We start from the raw sequence: 21765 nt of genomic DNA on the forward strand, positions 1-21765 counted from the left end.
GAAGTACATACTTTTGTATTTTTTGTTTTGTTTTGTTTTTTTGAGACAAGGTCTCACTCTGTCACCCAGGCTTGAGTGCAGTGGCGCAATCACGGTTCACTGTAGCCTTGATCTACCAGGCTCAAGCAATCCTCCCACCTCAGCCTCCTGGGTAGCTGGAAGTATAGGCATGTGGCACTACAACTGGCTAATTTTTGTATTTTTTGTAGAGACGGCCTCTCATCCTGTTGCCCAGACTGGTCTCGAACTCCTGAGTTCAAGCAATATGCACGCCTCGGCCTCCCAAAGTGTTGGGATTATAGTTGTGAGCCACTGCGCCCGGCCTGCATACTTTTTAGAAAAAGGACTATAATGTGCCTTTCACTCTTGTAACGTGCAGAGACTCATTAGGTATCCTTCCACCCTACATTAAGACTCTAAATTGGAATGCATATGTCCTTCTCTTAAAGCAACTTGAAGTCAAAACATGACATTTTGAGACATTTACTATAAAGAGTGATATTATATTAATAATTCGAGTTACAAAAAGATTTATTATAGTTTTTAAAATTAGTTACCTTCTCTAAAAATTTTAAAGCAATTTAATTTGGAAACTTTTTGTACTTTTTAGAAATACATATATTGTGTGAAGCAACATTTCCCAAACCTCCATTTTTTGCATACCACTTTTTTTTTTTTTTTTTTTTTTTGAGAGGGAGTCTCGCTCTGGCACCCAGGCTGGAGTGCAGTGGCACAATCTCGGCTCACTGCAACCTCCATCTCCTGGGTTCAAGCGATTCTCCTGCCTCAGCCTCCCGAGTAGCTGGGGTTACAGGTGCCCACCCCCATGCCCGGCTAAATATTTTTTGTATTTTTAGTAGAGAGGGGGTTTCACCACGTGGGCCAGGCTGGTCTCAAACTCTTAAGCTCAAGCAATCAACCTGCCTCCGTCTCCCAAAGTGTTGGGATTGCAGGCGTGAGCCACTGTGCCCAGCTGCATACCACATTTTTTGCCATGTCTGTACATCAGTCGTTTATTATTTGCATTATGGTTTTCTTTAAAAGGCCATTAAACCAAGTCACTTTTGTTACTGTTTTTTAACTTAGACTCATCCTAAGAAATAATATCCATGAAATTATGGGTTTGATTATGTTCATTATTAATTCTTCTGATATAAAATAAAATAAAGATATAACCATTAAAAATAATTATTTTCATGCATATACTCTCAGGAACCAATGATATACATATTCTAGTTTGGGAAATGCTGGCATTGAGAAGCTACTTCTGTATCTCCTTGCCTTTCTTCAACGGTAACATGAGTTTTCTTGTTTGCAGGTGGCATATGTGGGTAAGCCTTGTCCTAAACCTTCCATAGTTAACTAAGAGTTGCAATTCAGTCTGCCGTCTTTGGGCTAGAGGCCCACAGTGAGGTCTTGGTATAAAAGACCATATTTCCCAGCATTCCTAGAGTGGGCTCTGCACACCACCAGCAGTTCTCCACACCTGCAGCTTCTCACTGCTCAGGACAAGGAGTCCCAATTACTTGGACAAGTGTTTCACTTTCTTATGGTGATTTTGGGTCTATATGGAAAACTAGAGTTGCTGGCTTTTCTAGATCTCTGGAACTGCCTTGTATTTCTTTTAAAATGGGTTCAAATGACCTTGACAATATGTATCAAAAGCCTTGAAAATGCACATGTTTTTTGACCTGACAATTCCACTTCTAAGACTCTATTGTGGGAAAGAATCAGACATTTGGACAAATATTAATTTATAAGGATGTTGACTGCAGTATTGTTTATACCAGTGAACATAAGGAATGTGAGAAATAATCTGAACTATAGGAGATTGATTAAAGTGCTATACATATATGTGATGGTATATTATGAAGATATTTCAAAAATCAACTTAAAGTATTTACAAAAGTGTTCATGATATAGCAAGTAATATATAAAGGCCAGGGAGGGATATGGGAACTCTCCAAACTCTCTACTTATTTTTCTGTAAACTTAAAACTGCTCTAAAAAATAAACTCTATTATTTTTTAAAAACTATGTAAACTATAAATAAATAAATGTTACAAAGCAGTATGTTTTGTATGATTCCTATTTATAAAGCCAAAAGACTATATTTTGTATATATATATTTTGAGATGGAGTCTTGCTGTCACCCAGGCTGGAGTGCAGGGGTGCAATCTCGGCTCACTGCAACCTCCACCTCCCAGGTTCAAGTGATTCTCCTGCCTCAGCCTCCCGAGTAGCTGCGATTACAGGCGTGCACCACTGTGCCAGGCTAATTTTTATATTTTTAGTAGAGGCAGGGTTTCACCAGCTTGGCCAGGCTGATCTCGAACTCCTGACCTCAGGTGATCCGCCTGCCTCGGCCTCCCAGAGTGCTGGGATTACAGGCATGAGCCACCATGACTGGCCTATATTACCAAAATATTAATAGTGGTTTTCCAGTATTACAAACGATAATGATTTTCTTTTTTATATATTTCTACATTCTTCAAATTTCCAAATGATAAGCATAGCAATTTTAAAATCAGAAGAAGAAAACTAGACAAGCAATAAATATTATTTTTTAAAAAGTAGAGTGCTAGTAGGGTTGGGGAGACTATGTCCTGGGTGGCTGAAAACTAGTCCAGACTTTAGGGACCAAATGGAGAAAACTCAGGACTGCGTGAGCCCTGCCACTGAACTTTGTGAAATTTATCAAGGGAAAAAAGGTCTTCAGAACGACAAGTTATAATTCCTAGAGGAATCCTTCAGAATGTCACACTACTCTAAAGACCAGGACTCTATTTCAGCTCACCTCATACCATCTGCAGTATCTTAATCTACACCATCCTTTCCTGCAGTAAAGAAGGTCTCCTTAAGGAGATTGTCTTGGGCAGCAAGGACAGTCTAGAGAGCTAGGAGCCCACAAGCAAGAGATGGATTTTTAAAGTCTTGCCCTGGGCTTACGGGAGAAACTCTAGTTTCCCTCAAGGATGTTCCCACTGGTTCTTCTGAGAAGGAATGAAGGTCAGGGTTTCTGGCAGAAGCCCTGTTCAGAAATGAAGTTTTTGTCTTTGATGCAGATGTTTCTGTACTAATTTGGAAATATGTCCAGGGTGCATTGTTAAGGGAGAAAAATTAGGCTTAGAACAACATACAGTATACTAATTTGGGCTAAGAAAGAAAGGAGAAAAACAAAACAACAACAAATATACATATACACTTACATTTCCCTAAAGAAATATTGAGATAATATACAAAAACTAATAACAGGATTTACCAAAAGGGAGATGAGAAATGGAGTGGACAGAGATGCAGCTATGAGCTATGAGCAAGTTTTCTCAATGAGTATATTTATATCATTTTCATTTTTGAACAGTATTGTCTATTCAAAATAAACAAAATTCTGCCACAGATTAGGGGGAAAATAAGAATAGTCTCTTTGATGGGGATGGCCATGTGCATATCTCTCAGAAATCCCACATGGGGAGCAGGAGGCTAGGACTTCCAGGTGGCATAGCATTTTCAACACAAGTCACGTTCATCACAAGGTGGGGGAATCATCAGAGGGTTCCTTTGATGGATGGGATGTGGAGGTGGCCACTTAGGGTCTGGAGGTCAACCTCACAGTATGCTGGGAATCTGTTTGGCATCTTACCAGATCCTGACCCCTGTTGCCAGCCAGGTATTTGGACCCACAGCTACTTCTCCACGAGAGAGGCCAAAAAGGCATGTAGTGCCTGGGATATAAGCTACTGACCTGCAAGTCTGGGATGCACAGAACCTGGGATGTGTCTGAAGCAGAGCACCTATAGCTGGGCCCAGATTATAGGCCACTTCCAGGTTAAGAGGCCAAGACCTGCAGCTTCCCCCGCCAATTCAAAACCACCTGGGGGATCTACTACTGCCACTGCACCTTACTTGTTCATGAGCACAAAAAGATTGGAAAATGTGACTCATATACCCTTAGGTATATGTGTTATGTTTATATTGACAGTCAATTCCTGGTTACCTACAAGTGGAATTGTCTGGCTGGCAAGGATATGGTCAGTCAGAAGAAGGTTGGGGCTGGATATGACAAATTGGAATTTGTGTATATAAAGGATAAAAAAGTGAGTGTACTGAGGAGGAAGGAGAGAGGGATTATTGCATGCCAAAAACAATAGAAAGAGTTCTGCTTCCCTTTTCATTAACCTGGATATGGAGAGGTCAGATCAGACGCCAGAGAAGTTTAGGTGTTGGAGGGATGTTAGAAATAAACTAGTGGAGCTGCTTCATTTTATAAATGAGGAAACTGAATATAGAACATCCATGCAGTTGGTGAAGGAAGGTGTATACATTTGCACAGAGATAGAACACGTATGTATTATCTACTCAAAGATACATCTTAGAGTGCTTTTCCATTTCTCAGGCAACTTAATGTATCCTCAGTTTCCTTTAAAATTTTATTATTAGCTCATTCTCATTGCCAAAATGAGTCATGAATACCAGGTTTCAATGTCCATTTATTATTTTGAAGCAACTGCCAAACACTGTGGAAATGGTTCCACTTACCTCCAGAATTTGCCAAAAGAAAAAAAAAAGTCCAATGATGACTGAAACCAGTAATGACTATTTTCTATTTTCTTTTCCCTAAGTAATTGACCATTAATTATAATATCAATAGGCAGTGGGTAAGGAAAGCAGACCCATGTAAGGGCTACATTTCATTTGTAACTGTTTTGTATATATCATAAATCTCTAATATTGGGCTATTGTCACCCTTGATGAATTATTGTAAGCATGTCAGCACATGGTGGAAGTCAAGTACATTCAAATACTACTCAGTCAGAATTGAATTTGGCATGATAGTCTCATAAAAGGGGGCTCAATTGAGAGTTTCCACTTGCCTGCTCTAAACTTGTCACTTGTAGGTGCTAAAGAGCTTGTTGTGTTGGTTTAATTAGTCAACAAATCGGTCCTTACTTGATTGCGTGGTCGTATCACATATGTTAACACTTCAGTGTTTGATGGAGATATTAACAAGTGACAAGAGTCTCTTGGTCTGTGGACTTTAAAGAAGAGAAGCTCTTCTATATTATTTCATTTGGCCCTGCCAATATTTATTAGATCATGCAGCCCGCAGGCTGCCAGTTAAAGAAAGACAACACAAACATTTTTCAGGGTTATGCTCATCTGTATCCCCAAGAAGGGTCACAGAACAATCGATGGGAGAAGAGTATAAGAAAGATAAGTGTTTTCTTCCACCGCTTACAAATTCATTATTTGATACAGTTTGCTGCAGACCTCCTTTGAGCTTTTTTCACTTAAAGATAATTTATGACAAGAACAGAGAGGTTCTTGAAAATGCTATAGCAACTGAAGCTGAATGATACCACTCTGGTGCAAGACGCAGCACCAGAGGCTGGTAAATAGGAAGTTTGCATTTGTATGAGGAACTGTATTAGTTAAGCATTCACCCATGGTGGATAAAACAATCATATTAATAGTCAATAAGAGATTAAAGGGAAAAAAATTAATAATCAAAATGATTATTTCCAGAAGTGGGGGTAGGGAATAAAAAGTCAGTACCCTGAAAGCTTGCAAAAGACCCGTCTATTCATTTTTTTCTATAGCAGAACAAACAGAAAGGCAGTGCTTACTTTAAAGGACAGGCTTCATTTGTTCCGTCACCGTTCTGTTATGGCTTTTATCTGTGCATTAGCAAGAATCAGGTTTCCACACCATGTGCAGTCATGATGTGAAGTCTATGGACCAGAGCCACCAGATAGTTCCTTTGGGCAGGACATTGCTTTGCAAAAAACACTTAAATGACTGCCAACAATTCGCACACTGTCAGCAGTGACTTGACTAGTGAAGATAATGGGACATAAAACCATGAGTCAAGAGTTTTCTGTCAAGACTCCCTAGCGGGAACTTAAAAAATCCAATTTATTTATCTCTCTTAGGAAACTGCTTGACAACCAAAAGATCCTTGTCTCCTTACCTCACAAAGTAAAGAATTTGCCATTCCTCTCCTTGGAAGAGCTCACGTTGATTTATTCAGGTTTTTTGTTTGTTTGTTTTTTGTTTTTTGTGTTTTTGAGACGGAGTTTCACTCTGTCGCCCATGCTGGAGTGCAGTGGCGCCATCTCGGCTCACTGCAAGCTCTGCCTCCCGGGTTCACGCCATTCTCCTGCCTCAGCCTCCCGAGTAGCTGGGACTACAGTCGCCCGCCACCACGCCCGGCTAATTTTTTTGTATTTTTAGTAGAGACGAGGTTTCACCGCGTTAGCCAGGATGGTCTCGATCTCCTGACCTCGTGATCCGCCCGCCTCGGCCTCCCAAAGTGCTGGGATTACAGGCGTGGGCCACCGCGCCCGCTGATTTATTCAGTTTTTAATTATCTGCTGGTCACCACGTCAGAGGGTCGAAGCCCAACCCTTGTCCCTTCCTTAATTACCATGTGGAAACTCCCCTGGGCCTAGCCTAAATGTTCAGCTACTGACAAGTGGGAGGAGGTGCATAAGAATAATTAAGGCAACAGTGTCTTTACACAGACATTCTCTACACATGCAAATGTGAAAAGCACAAATAGAAATAGGTTTATGAATATTTTATCTAGGCTAAAAAAAAATACTCTTCTGATAGTTACAGCATCTTCCCAGGGCCACTCCATTTTTAGCCAAGCCCTAGGACTGGAGCAGCTGCAGCCTCTCTGATAATGCTGTTTTTCCACTCTTGAGTCAGCAAAGAGAGAGTTAAAGGAGAGAAGCACCCTTTGTCACTTACCTTCACCTCAGTTTTTGCTTAGCCTCAACTGCAAACTAAGGCACTTTAGAAAGTGATTAAACTTCGTAACTTCCTTATCCCACCCTCCATCATTGCAAATATTTTTCATTAGAATTATAAATCAACCCCCCAAACCAGCCAATCAGGTTTTACTGGGAGGCAGGCCTTCAATGAATGCTCGTTGATTAATTGATTGATTGACAAGGGTAAATTATGGGTGTTAGCCTAACCAATAGAAACAAAAAATAATTTGACTGAGTGACAGTGTTAATCGTGAAAGGTTAAAGAGGGCAAGATGGGGTGCAGTATGAGGTAGCACAAATTCTTAGGTTAAGAATGTGAAAGCTTTGGGAGAATATTTTACTTTGAGGAAGAGAGGGAAAATGGGTTGGTTGGCCTACAAAAGATATGGGTACCCTCAGTGCAAGAATTTTCCTGCACTGAGCTCTAAAGAAAAAAAGAAGAAAGGCAAAGGATACAGAGAATAAAAAGCCATTTGATGTGAGGTGAAGAGGGAGGATTAGGGGGAGGGGAGGGGAGTAAAAGCTGTTTAAGGGAAGCAAAGGAAGGAAGAAGGGAAACAGGCTCCTGTGTGACTTAATTTAAGGCTCAAACTCCTAGTGTTTCCCATTTTTTTTCTATTCTCACTATGCTGTAAAGAATATCCTTGTGCATATAGCTTTGTGTACTTTGGAAAATTACTGGAGGGAATGGAAATATAAGAGCCTTCCTTACTACTTTCTGTAATTCTTTAATGTTAGAATTTCATATAATCAAAATGTACTATTTTTACAGTCAGAAAAAAAAACAGTTCAGAGAAATTAAGTTTAAAAAAAGCTTCAGAGCCATGACTATCCTCAAAGAGAAGAAAGTAGGAATATCAAATAAGTTTAGCAAGTTAAAGAAGTCGTGGCTATTAAAATTTTCAGTTTACTCAGAAATATTTACTTTAGCTTCCATGAACGGTTTACTTTTTTAAAGCATATCTACTTTTCAGAAAACTTTGTAATTTCCTTCAGTTCTTTGCTTGCTGCCTCAAACAAGAATGAAACCATTTTTCTCAAACTGGTAGAAAAACCTTATTTCAATTATTTTTTCTAGTCCTATACTTCCAGAGGATGGGAAACTGTTCTTAAAAGTGCAATGGACTGACAGAAAGCAGATCCGCGGTTGCCTCCAGGGCTGGGGGAGGGGATTGACTGCAAAGGGGCGCACGGGAATTTACTGGGGTGACAGAAAGATTCCACATCACAATTAAGGTGGTGGTTACATGATTGTATACATTTGCCAAAATTTACTACATTTACAATTAAAATGAGTGGATTGTATTATACATTGCTCAATAAAACTATTTTTAAATAGCTTTAGTAATAAGTGAACTAGTGCTTTTTTTTTGGTGATCATTTGCAAGAATACTCCAAATTCAATAAGAACCAGGATTCTCTTTTCAAAAGTCCAAAAACTAGTAACAAGTGCTGTGTTAGATTTGAAGAGCTGGAAGGACTTTACATACTTAAATTCCATTTTAATCTAGTTGAAACTCCCATAGAAAGAAGAAAAAAATACATTTTTAAAGTACAGATTTTTATTCAATAATTCTTTAGTTCTTTTCTCTTTTAACTTCCCTGGGGGTAGCAGGGAACTCTCATTCTGGTACCGATATTTGGATTAAAACAAATATCCACCCATTCATTAAAAGTTTCTCTCATATAAAGGAATTCATTTTTTTTCTTGATTGGTGCTAGACTCACAGACAGACAGAAATAAGCTGCCATTCTTCCATTTGATAGCCAGACGCTGCCAGTTGTAGCCAGGGTAGTCATGCTGTTAAATTAGGTCTAATGAAGGAGTAATTGCTTTAGATATAGTGAACCATTTCAAAGAAAACAAGGATTCTAATTGATTTGCAATTTGTTTGGCACATTGCATTGTCTGCGGCTATTGATTAGTCTTCTGGATTTCACACTGCATGTGTTTCCCTTTATTAAGGGAATAACAGGTTACTGATTACTTTCTTTCTGGGTTTAATGTAGCGGTTAATGTCTACTTTGTTCTTGTGTCATGTCACAGGCGAGGAAGGAATAATAGGCAAGTGGGTGGCCCTTTGCTAAGCAACTTCCCTGCTGCTCTGAGCTGTGTGCTCTGAGACAGGCTGAAAAGCAGATCAAGAGAAAGGGTTAGAATAGCAGGACTCACAAGTTAAGGCCTGAGTCAGGCTAGACCCAGCTCAAAACTTGGCTTTCCCCTCCCAGTCAAAGCATAGCATGGGACAAAGCAGCTGGTGGTAGATTTGTTCTTGTATCATTCGATTATTTGTAGACAGGATATGAATCTATGCCCATTGTTTTGCTTAATAGGTATGCATGCTAAATGGATGCAGAAAAAGAATATTTGAGGGTGAGGCCTTTTGGTTCATTTAACCCTTTGGAAAGTGACATTTTGTTGGCACCTGGGAAGCACTTGTTGCTGAGGTGTCGATATGATCATCAAAATGGCTCTTATGTTTATACCAACTGCAGGGGAGGGAGAAAAAGTTCTCAGGGTTGCAGTCATTTCATTGCCCTCAAAGCACAGCAGGAATTATTAGCTTACCCTGGCGTGCCCCTTTGTTTTCCTAGGGCTTTGCTCCTCCAGCAGATACTCATTTAAGGCGAATCCACTGCTTTCTGAAATGTGTTTTGCAATGGTGCACAGAACAGGCACTCACTTAGCGGATCTAATCCTTTCACGGCTCAGCTTGTTAATGTAGCAAACTGCTGAAAATGGGAAATGGATTCTTTAATGAGAACAGTCCCTTCATGGCTTTATTCTCCCAGTCCAACCCCCAGGCATTCATTCAAGTCCCCCCACGCCCGACCTCCCATGCCAGGATCAGGCACCCCCACTTCCCACCCAGCAAGCAGCCCATTTTCCAGCACGAAGTCCCCCATCTCTAGGCCCCTTGCTTCCCCACGACCTTCCCAGAGCCCTTGGAAGCTCACAAATAACAAAGGGGTGTAGGCAGTAAAAGATTCCCTTTCTCTGCTTCAGTTACCTCCTTCCTAAGCCTGAGCCCGTCTTTTCCTGTGCTTCAAATCTGACATGGTTATAGAGTGGAGCCTTTTCCTGATAAATTGCAAAGTAGCTAACACCCAGGGATTACATCTAAATTTATCAAATAAACACACTTTTGATATAAACATACTACCCAAGGTATTATAGATTTAATATCTTTCTTTAACATAGCTTTTGTACTATACAGGTTGAATATCCTTGGGACTAGACATGTTTTGGATATTTTTGGATTTTGGACTATTTGCATATACATAACGAGGTCTCTTGGGATGAGACTCAGGTCTCAACATTAAATTTATTTACATTTCATATACACCTTATAGACATAGCCTGAAGGTAATTTTAGACAACACGATACTAATTTTGTGCATAAAACAATGTTTGTGTTAAGTGCTATTAAGACTTTTTTTAAAGTGTTAAGACTTTTCCACTGTGGCATCACGTGAGTACTCAAAAAGTTTTAAATTTTGGAGCATTTTGGGTTTTGGATTTTCAGATTAAGGATGCTCAACCTGAATTGGATTTTATAATGATGCTGATTGCCAAGGGTTTCAAAATGGAGCCAATCAGTGAAAGTTAACTTGGACTCTGGTCTTTATTATTTTTCTTTTACGATTTTTACTCCTGTGGGTCTTCCCGAAGCTTTGGTACTTCTCTAGAAATCCACTCCAAAGAAAAAAAATCAGGCCCGGCACAGTGGTTCACATCTGTAATTCCAGCACTTTGGGAGGCCAAGGTGAGAGGATCACCTGAGGTCAGGAGTTCAAAACCAGCCTGGCCAACATGGCAAAATCCCATCTCTACTAAAAATACAAAAATTAGCTGGGCGTAGTGGTGCACACCTGTAATCCGAGCTTACCCGAGAGGCTGAGGCAGGAGAATCACTTGAACCCGGGAGGTGAAGGTTGCATTGAGCCGACCGAGATCGCCCCACTGCACTCCAGCCTGGGCGACAGAGGGAGACTGTCTCAAAAAAAAAAAAAGAAAAGTACTCGAAGCAGGTAAAGTTTAGGTTAAGAAGATATTCAAGATTACTTGGAAGTCATGACAGGGCAGCCTGGAGTTTGAAGTGTACATTTAAAAGAGAAAATGAGGATAGTTATGCCCATTTTGCCTTAGAGATAGGAAAGTAAATTATGTGTACATGAGCCCAGGTCTTTCCCTCATCCAAGTTCTTAACTTTGTGTGTGTGTGCCATGGACTCCTTTGGCAATCTGGTGAAGCCTGTGGACCCCTTCTCAGAATAATATTTTTAAATGCATAAAACAAAATACCCAGAATTACAAGGAAAACCAATTGTATTGAAATAAACTTATTAAAATATTTTAAAAACAAATTTATATTCAGCAAGTTCTTTATTGTTTTTTGTTATTAATGAATTTATTGCTTTAAATAACAAGATCTATGGATGGGTGTAGCAATTCCCATAATTTTGAAGTAAGAATGAGTGAGTAATTAAATGTTAATATCTATAATAACTTTACGTGTTATTTTTAAAATCTGTGATTTCTCTTGGTGACATAGTCACAGGTACTGATAACGATTGTTTTTGTTGCCCATATCCATAATTGAAAAAAGTTATGAAAATAAATATAATTTTTTCCATCCAAATTTATGGGCCCCCTAAGTTCTGTCTACAAACCCACAGGATTCTGCCTCCTGCAGTACTAGCCTCTTTCATTGCTCCATTAGGTGACTGTCCTCAGAGCTGTGGGGAGAAGAAACCCAAGAGAAATGGGCATTGGGGGTGCCCAATTGGTGATGCCCTAGACTTTATCCCATCCCACATTATGATTGTCCTGACTTTCATGGAGCAGAAATTTTCACCAAATCTTCCCAGGCATTTGTTCCTCCCATTGTCCCCCAATCTATAAAACTCATGTCTAGGTAAATAAGCCCATGCACCATGACACATGAAGAGAGGAGAGGCTGACAAAAGCAAAACAGAACAAGCAATAAATTGTGCTTCTTTGCATTATAGGCACCTGATTACAAGACTCACAAGTTTACAAGAACACTTACAATTCAGTGAATAAAATCTTTGCAGAGATTAATAAAATGTGAAAGTGATATAGAGATTATCAAGAAGAACTTAGTTCACATTTAGGTAACGAGAGTTGCCAGATTTAGTAAATAAAAATACAAATATTGCATGGAACATACTTATACTAAAAAAAAAATTTCTTGTTTATCTGAAATTCAGATTAACTGGCTGTTCTGTATTTTATCTGGAAATCCTAAATTGACATATTATATGTGGCAAGTAAATCCAAGCAGAGATTATAATTAAGTGACATGAGAGAATTTTTGTTTTACCAGTCAAATAATTTGAACTAAATTCAGAAGTAGCGAGTAAAAACTGTAAAAAGATGGTTTGTTTAAAAATTAAAGAGGACTTTGAGAATTGAAGGAATAAACAGAGGAGAGGGAGTTAAAGGGAGAGAAGGAGGAATAAGGTGAGTCAAAAAGCAGAATGAAGGATAGCTAGTAACAAGCATAGAAAGGTATCCTGACGAAAACCCAGGGAAACTTCTGGCAGCACCTTACTCACTAACTTTCTCTCTCATGACCACCACTCTGCCCAGACTCTTTTGAAATGGATGAAGCCAATGTTGCCTGGGTTTCTGCTTCATCCTGTCAGAGATCAAGGAACCAAGGAACCAAGGCTCAGAGAGATTAAGCAATTTGCCAGAAGTTGCCCAGCCGGGAAGTTGCAGAGCTGTGATTCAAATCCAGGGCTGACACACCATATCTTGCTGCCTCTGTAGCAATTAATGCCTGAGGATTTATTAACCCTACTCCTTCTATTGCCACCTCTCCTGTTTAATATAGAGGATGGAAACTGTCAGGACCTAATAGGTTTCTACCATATGTCAAAAACTCTGAAAGCCCTGTTCTCTGGGGGCCTTTCCATTGTCCAAGGGAGGGCAATTCAATTAATCAGCTGGAAAGCTCACTTCCTGGGAAGGAAGAGACAAGCTCAGTCTAGTTCCTTATTAACAACAACAACAACAAAGCAAAGCCACATCGTGCCAACATATCCCAGCTTTTCATTTACCTCTGGGTCTTGTGAACTTTAAAACTTAGAGTTTTAACGTTGAGGAGGGCAGGCTTAGATCTCAGTAGCTGGTGGTAGATCTGTGGGCGTCTCTTCCATGCCAGTGCTGCATCATAGAGCTATCTGGAACAACAGGTTCTAGAGGCCCCAAAATAAAGATCTCCTTATAGCAAGGGAAAGTGTTATTTTATTATTTCTTTTTATGCCCCAGAGCACAGGAGTAAAGGCACACTTCAGGTCTTCTCTTTGGAAGTCCAGACTTCCTATAAAACACCTAAGATGATGTGGGGTCATCTTAGGTGTTTTATAGGTGTTCACATCTTGGATGTGATGCCGGGTCAGCCCAGCCAGAGCCCTGCCATCTCCCACAGGGAGCATGCCTGTGTTTAAAGCTGCTCCAAGGAGAAGCTCCCCTGAGTGAAGTTCCAACCATCTGACCTTATCTAAACCCTGGATCCCATCATCCCATGTTGATATTCAGATATTTCCCCCCTTTGTAGAGGCATTTTCTCTTGCTTTATTACAAGTGGTATCTATAGGTTATTTATATTTTGAACCCTATTGAAAAGAGGATTATACCAGGGCATTTAATTTCAGTTAAGAAAATATAGAAATTACTCCCACGTATGAAAAGCAGTGCTGTAAAATGAAAGAAAATAGTTCACTTCTCACTGTCACAGCAGTCGCACTGGTAAGTACTCCTAAATTGCTCCACTTTGCTATTGTCTGAAGTCCTTGATAAGCATTCTGCATTTTAAAGCTTTATCTATTTCTCATCATTAAAAAGCTCATTAGTTAGTCAGCATACTGGCACTTTCTTTACAGTTCATAAATTCAGATTAGAACCTTGTGTCCTCTAAATGGTGCCACTCATTAAATCATCCAAAACTCTAGTATGGAGATATTTAATGGTAAGATTTAAAATTAGATTTCTAGATTTAGAAGTCTCAATAAAATACCCCAACTGCCTAAAAGTTTTTAAAATGAGATGTAAAATCAACAGGATTTTGGTATGTGACAGAATTCTGAGCTTCTCCACGTGCTATTGCAAAGATGAAATGAGATCGCCTGTGATCAACACTTTGTGTGTTCTACTTGAATGAGGACATAGGGAGTTAGTGCATCCAGGACTAAATTTCTAATGCCAAGGTTTTCTTTTCCTGATACAATGTAATAGTACTTCCTGTTTCCATGGTGGTCAAATTTTGTAGCGATGTCCCTTCCAATATGGCTTTATTGTGAAGTGAATATGTCCTCATTTGAACCCAGGTTCTTTTTTAAATTTTTATTTATTTATTTATTTATTTATTTATTTTTATTTATTTATTTATTGAGACAGTCTCACTCTGTCACCCAGGCTGGAGTGCAGTGGTGCAAGCTCGGCTCACTGCAGCCTCCGCCTCCCAGGTTCAAGCGATTCTCCTGCCTCAGTATCCCAAGTAGCTGGGACTACAGGCGCATACCACCATGCATGGCTAATTTTTATATTTTTAGTAGAGACGGGGTTTCACCATGTTGACCAGGCTGGTCTCGAACTCCTGACCTCAGGTGAGCCACCGACCTCGGCCTCCCAAAGTGCTGGGATTACAAGCGTGAGCCACCACATCTGGCCTATTTCTTTTTTTTTACTGAAGTAAAATATACATATAAAACTTACCATCTTTACCATTTTTAAGTGTACAGTTCAGTGGTAATAAATACATTTATATTCTTTTCCTCATTCATCTCCAGAATTCTTGAACACTATTTGGACAGTCTATATACCGGAAGCCCATCAGTCACAGAGCAACAAGCCATGGGCAGGTAGGAACCCAGTGACCTCATTGGCCCTGATTCACCCCAGGTAACCTCAAGATGTGGAGAACCTGCCTGAGGATAAGGCATAGTGCTGGATATCTTGTTCTGACAGTAGTAATTGGGAGGAAGAGGGGAAAGTGGCAGACTGCCTTGGAAAAGTGATGTACATAGACAAAACATTATCTGTCGTTCTGGCTTAAACCAAGGAGCAAATGCAGCCTTATCAGTCTGTGTTTGAAGTGGAAGTTGAGAAAACTAAGCTCCCATAAAAACCAGGATTGACATTGGATGAAAAAGAATCAAGAGAGCAAGCATTTCTGAGAGTCCCTCACACACACACACACACACACACACACACACACACGTACCTCCTTCATATTCTCCTTTTTTCCTTTTTTTTTCTCTCATTTCGTTTTGAGACAGGGTCTTGCTCTGTCATGCAGGCTGAAGGGCAATGGCGCCATCACAGCACACTGCAGCCTTAACCCCCTGGGCTCAAAGCAATCCTCCTTCCTCAGCCTTCTGAGTAGCTGGGACTACTGGCACACACAACAATGCCTGGCTCATTTTTGTATTTTTTTGTAGAGGCAGGGCCTCACTTTGTTGCCCAGGCTGGTCTAAACCCCCTGGCCTCAAGCTATTCTCCTGCCTCGGCCTTCCAAAGTGCTGGGATTATAGATGTGAGCCACTGCGCCAGGCCTCTTCTTTCCATTTGCTATTTCACCCTGAGGTGGGTACTCTTGACCCACAGTCGATCCATAACACATTTATACTGCCATCTTTCCCTCAAGTGGCCTACCCAATTCCATTCCGTGTCCCCACGTAGTGAACTAGCTCCTGGTGCAGAGGGGTGAGATAATGAGGCTGAAGGAGGACGGCAGAGCAGCGTGGGGGCAGGGGCACAGGTGGGAGTGGTGCTGGGTGCATACCTAGGAAGCATGGTGTCCTCCAACAAACTGCTCTAGGCTGGGTACAAAGTTTCTTATGGTGGAGAACTTTATGGATTATGCCTATGTCCTGTGCTGAACTTGACAAGTAGGCGAGTTAAGTTATTTGAGGATGAATAAACTTGACTCTTATTATTGCGCTCACAAAAACTATCTAGAGTGGGGAGAGTGATCCCTTCTTTGGCTACTTAGCCCCTTGTCCTTCCACGTCCTTCATGGTGACTTTTTGTTTTCTTTCCAAATGGAACCCTCTATTTTATTTTCTAATTTTTATTTTGTTACTTGACAAATACAAGTTGTATGTTTATGGTGTACAAGTTATAGTGACTTGGCAGTTTTTCTCCTCGGCCATCCCTGACCACAAGGTGGCATTTAGTGGATGGTTAATCATTTTTATCCACTGAAGCTTGTCTTTAAGAATCTTCTGTGACCCCCAAGACCTGGGGTTGCATGGCCCCTTGCTTTGGAAAAAGCATACATGGTTCATTGTTTCCTAAATACTATCCTCTCCGTCTCCGCTGCCACTCCCCCACCTTCCATGCCCATATACCCTGAACTTCCCCACCTCCTCCACCCCCAATACTGTGAACATGAAGCCCAAAGAGACCGGTATGAGATTACAAGTTGGGAATCCTAGGTTCTCTTCCCAACTCTTCCAAGCATCTGGGAACCCAAAGTATTTTCTAAACCACTGTCTTGGCATTTCTGTCTGTAAATTAAAAAAATAATAATAATGACTTGGAATATTGGTAAGATGTCACCAGTGAAGAAATGCTGCTAGTTCTTGGAGAATGAAAAAGGCTGTCTGCATGCTATAAGCCACTGTAGCTCTTCTACATAAGCCACAGTTGTTCTTATGTGAGATAATGAAATCCTCTGGTAAGGTACCTTCAAACTGGAATACATGTTTCCTTAGACATGCTGCCTTGCTTTAGTGCCATCATTCTAATACCTTGCTTCACCACTGGAGGGGTGTAGCCTCTCCCAAACTTTCTTCCCACATCTTGGTCAGCCTCTTGAGCTACGACACACACCTCGAGAGTTTAGCAAAGCATTTTGAAGCTTTGGTTCCATCCTTCCCAAAAGTTCTCTTGGTTCACTGTTTTTCAGGAACCTTAGCTTATATGGATAGCTCACTTTATGCAACAGATGTGTTATTGGGAGTGGACAATACATTTTGTGTGTGTGTATGGAATTCTGTGTTACACACATAAGAGAAGCTCACTTTATCAACAACCTATTTATTTTATTTTATTTTATTTTATTTTATTTTATTTTATTTTATTTTATTTTATTTTTTGAGGCAGGGTCTTACTCTATCACCGAGGCTGGTCTCGAGCTCAAGCTCAAGTGATCCTCCTGTCTCAGCCTCCTGAGTAGCTGGGATTACAGGTGTGAGCCACCACACCCAGCTTCAACAATCTATGTGGTAAATTATTTTATAAATCAAAGATCCAATACATTTCTATTTTGAAGAGTAGGTTTTCTTAAAACAAGGTACACCTCCATACCCCATGTCTTTTTGCCATTTAACAAGGACCATCTTAGACTGTGTGGTCTCACCTTATTGAAGCTCAGTAGCGACGAGCTCTCAGGATGCCTGACTCCAGCCTGCCTACCTCTTCTGGGCAGATCCTACTCATTCCAGTTTCCTCCCACTTAAACAAACAGAATGTGTTGCTGTGTTTTCTCACCACAAGGCTGGCTCCAGCCTCTTCCACAGCTCACTTCCCTGACCTCTCCTGCTAAACTGGGCCCTCTTGAGTCTCTGCAGCCTGCAGCAGGTCCCAAGGTCCAGATTCTCTGGGCCTTGCTGAGAAACATCTGTCAAAGCCGTGTTGAGCCCTGAAAATCAGCTCACACCTGGACAAGGTGGCAGCACTTCTCAGGAATGCAGCTGTACCTCTCTGTCGCTACATTTTAGTAGTTAGGACTGCAGTGGGCAGAGTTCCTTATGTTGTTCAGGGTTTCCATGGGCAGCAGCCTATATCACTCATTGTCACAGTAAGTAAGCCAGAGTACTGCAGCCCAACACTGTAATAAGGCACAGAACACATGATGATAGCTCTTAGCCAGGCCAAGCCTGCACTCTGAAAAGTGCCACTTCCAACAAGAGGGTGAGAAGGCCCTCCAAACTCAGGAGCCTGGGAGCGGTAGGACAAAGCACAACCTGCACTGGCTCGGTCTTCAGTTGGGGGACCTGGCACAGGAAGGCCAGCGTTTATTGTCTATGGCAACCATTGAAATCCATTGTCCCACCCCCTCCCCACCACTTCCAAGTAATTCAATCCCTGACATTAAACGTGCACTGACTCTCTAGGGTAGAAAAGCACAAACTTACTCTATGTATATTTTTATTGGTTTGTGTGACAGGCCGAATAATGGCCCTCCAAAAACGTCTGTGTCCTAATCACTGGAACCCGTTACATTACATTACATGAGAAAAGAGACTTTGCAGACATGATTAAATTAAGGACCTTGAGAGGAGGGGATGATCTTGGACTACCCAGGTGGGCCCAATGTAATCACACAGGTCCTTAAAATTGGAGAATTTTCCCAGCTGTGGTCAGAGGGAGGCTTGGCTGCAGAATAGTGAGAGAGACGCAATGTTACTGGCTTTGAAGATGCAATGGTGTTTGGCTCCTTTGAGCCAAGGAGTGAGGAAACTGTAAGGAAACAGATTCAGCCCCAGAGCATTAAGAAGGAACATAGCCCTGGCAACATCTGGATTTCAGCCTGGTGAGACCCATTTTGGCCTTCTGACCTCCAGAACTGTAAGCTCATAAATGTGTATTGTTTATGCCATTAAATCTGTAGTAATTTTTTGGACACGATAGGAAACTAATATAGTTTGGAAATACAATTCGTTAAATTTTTTGCCACAATTTATCTTAGTTGAATGCTGTAAGTGCCTTAAACACCTTTCTGTCTCCCAGAGGATTTCTGGAAACAAATGATTCCTTTGCCTTTAATTTTTTCCTTCGGCATGTAGGCTGAGGCCTTCCTTATTCTATCCATTCAAAGGCTCTAGCAGTATTATCTCAGCATACACCCCTGACGAGAACAAGCCACACAGGATGCTACATTTTCTCAGTGAGGGCGGGTGGGGGGCGTTGTGCAGGGGCAGTGAATGCATTAACCAAAGACACACTCCAGGGAAGAAGAATGAAAGGAAGATGTTTTGACCAGCTTGACTGTGGCACTTCATCCCTGGAGTTGCTCCCTAGAGTCTAAATTGCCGCTGACTGGGCAGTTTTCCTTCTAAAAGCTTCACGATGGCTGAGTGTGCCGGCCTGGAGGAAGGCCCTAGGGAAGAAGACAATAGCTGTGAGAGAATCACAGATCTCACCCCTACCACTCCCCTCCCCAACAATGAAAAGTTCAGAAAACAACCAAATGCGTGCCTCACAAAAATGCCTAGTCAAGCAGTTGTTTCACTTCTGCCTGTTGAACATTTGGGTCGCCCGATGCAAATGTTAAAGCTGTGTTCAAACCAGAAAAAATAAAAATAATAAGCTGTCAGAATAATTACTAAGAACATGCAAGGATTCTACGAAGTAAACTGCAGCCTGCAAAAAAGAGAATTGCATGTTAGCTAATTGTTAATTTTAGCGATCGCAGTGGCTAATTACCATGGCACACATTGACTATTAGCTTGACGCCCTAGCACCTGCTTTCTCCAATGAACAGATTTCTTCATCGCTAGCACAGGAGCAAAATGTGTAATTATTGGCCATCATTGGGGCGATTTTTCAGTGATTCTTTTGTGCGTCGTGAATAAAGCATAATGACATATTTTATTAGAGGGCAAATAGCTGTTTGTTAATGGAAATGATTTGAAATCCAAAAAACTAGAAGCTAGGAGCATGTTTTCGGTATCAGCATGAATTCAAATGTATTTTCTTTTAACTCTTTATAAAAGGAGCATAGAAATCAAATCTAAACTGAGCATAATATGTTTAATGATATGTACAAACACAGCATTGATTAATTACCTCAAATGCTTTCAGTAGTACACCATTTATTTTGTTTCAGTCATGTGTTAAATTTTAGTATTTCATATTTAAATCCTTATTTCTTGGTCCAAGAGTCTTGGCGAAGCTGGCCTGCGTCACACCTCATTTCCTGAAGAACTCTCTTTTTATTGGTGTATGTGGTACTTGCAGAGAGTGCTGTATAAATCCAGGCTTCACCACTTCCAGAGCTAAGCATGCCAGCATCACCCTGAAGAGAAAAGCATGGATTAGGTTATCAACACCCTACTTACTGTCAGCCAAGGGGTGGAGTATACATTGTCAATAGGGTGCCCTAAGGACAGTACCGGAATTCTTGCAGCCTTGGAAATAATATTCTTTTCCTTTTCATGACAAAATTAGTAGATCATTGCTACAAGATGCTATAAAAGCAAAAAAGCAATATCTATTTTCACTGATAGCATATATGATCACATGAGAGAGAGTGTGTGTGTGTGTGCGTGTGTGTGTGTGAGAGACAGAGAGAGAGAGAATATGTCTAATTGGAAACAGAACTTTCATCGACAAAGATGCAGTATAGGAAATAGGGTCTTTCCTTTCACCTCTGTTCCTAACCTGGCTCTCAGACTTCTGTCTACCTCCATTTTCTTTTTTTCTTCCCAATCTTTGTATTCTCATAATCCATATTCTATTAATAATAGAATAATAGTTCTAAATATGGTGCTATGAAACTTAAGTCTAAAGTTCTCTGGAACTCTCAAAGAAAACATTTGAGGATGGATTAATGAAGAAATAATACTAACTGATCAACATATCTCTGTTTTGATCAAGCTCAGGGAAAAAACTGGTTTGAAGAGACTGTTTAATTTCACTGCATATTTAGGTCTTATTTGTATTTCTAACTCTGAACACTCTGTGCTGAATTCCTCCTAAGCCATGACACAAGAAAACACGCCTCTTGTTCTCAGGAAAGATTAAAGGGCTGCACTTGGGATGTGTGTTTGCCAAGCTTTCGTCACTTCGTTCCACTCTTGGGTTTGGTTATGAAAGTTGTATATTTTCAAAGATCATTGAAAGGCAACCACCTCTGTTTTCTGAGCATGGGGAACTTGCTCCTAATGGCCAGGTTTATTGTTTTATTGCCACTGTTTACAAACAGGGAGAAACTCCCTTGAATGGGCACTTCCTTTTTTACCACTGGCTTCCCCACTATTTTAAGATGTAGATAAGTTCAGTATTCAGGTTCACTGTTTGACCCATTAAACTGGTATTGAGGTATAATTTGTGTGTTTTCCCAGTACCGTTGCACATAGAATGGGGTTCATTTCCACACGTTTGAATAAATTTATCCAGTTCAGTGAACCTGTTGTGAAGCTCAGCAAAACTCAGTAGGTGGCTTTAAAGTCCTGTAATTAGCCCATTATAGAAAATCTGTACTTTAGATTTTTGCACATTGGTTAATAAGCATAACATGCTTCATATATAAATAACGTTACATTAAATGATGTAATATAAAGGAATTAAAGGCCAATGGAGTTAAACAAAATACTTAAAAGAGACCTCAAATTAGCATGTTTAATTCCAACTCACTGCACAGGAAAAGCTGCTTGCTCTTACTGTACCAGTTCCACACCAGCTCACAATAACGTGGGCTGTGCCCACAGTGCCCAGCTCTCTCTACAACCAACCTGTCTTCTGTCAGCTCTATGAGCTAGGGATGGACTTACCTTTACCTCATTTCCTTTCATTTCTGATCATAGACAAGGAGGTGAGCTGAAGGGGTAGAAGAAAATAAAAGAAAAAGTCCCGCCATGACTTTTTCATGATGCTTGCCTGAGCACTTCCTCTGATTCACAGAGGTAGATAGGCCTGGCCAGGCACTTCCTTCCTCTGCTTGCTTTTCTCACTCAAGTCAGCTTGGCAATCATTTCAGAATGAATTGCTGTGCAAATGTCACGTATGCAAGAACTTACTTTTAGGATTTTAAACATTTTATTAGAAATTTTACCCTCAAACAACCCTGTGGAATATTGCCTCACTCTGGCCTATTTGAAAAGGTGTTTTCGTCTCTTTATGGAATGGAGTTATAGTTTCATTCAAATAGTTCCCAAATATGGTATAACAGTAAAGTTAACCTGTTCCTATGAATCCAAGAATAAGTGAACATATAGAAGTTGCACTG

General features: G+C 40.6%; 1 long non-coding RNA gene across 3 annotated transcripts in view; it reads left to right on the top strand.

Moving 5' to 3' along the window:
* The window catches only part of LOC129137059 (uncharacterized), a 171757-nt gene that overhangs the window by 111185 nt on the left and 38807 nt on the right, over positions 1-21765 (top strand). The window contains exon 4 of one of the 3 annotated variants that reach the window (XR_008539213.1): positions 14597-14668. The exons of 1 other annotated variant lie outside the window; for it this stretch is intronic. This is a non-coding gene — a long non-coding RNA (uncharacterized LOC129137059). Of the gene's footprint in view, positions 1-14596; positions 18657-21765 lie in introns of those variants that run through there. One more of the 3 variants, XR_008539212.2, reaches the window with a different exon arrangement.

Source organism: Pan troglodytes, chromosome 15 (assembly GCF_028858775.2).
Source record: "Pan troglodytes isolate AG18354 chromosome 15, NHGRI_mPanTro3-v2.0_pri, whole genome shotgun sequence".
Taxonomy (NCBI): domain Eukaryota; kingdom Metazoa; phylum Chordata; class Mammalia; order Primates; family Hominidae; genus Pan; species Pan troglodytes.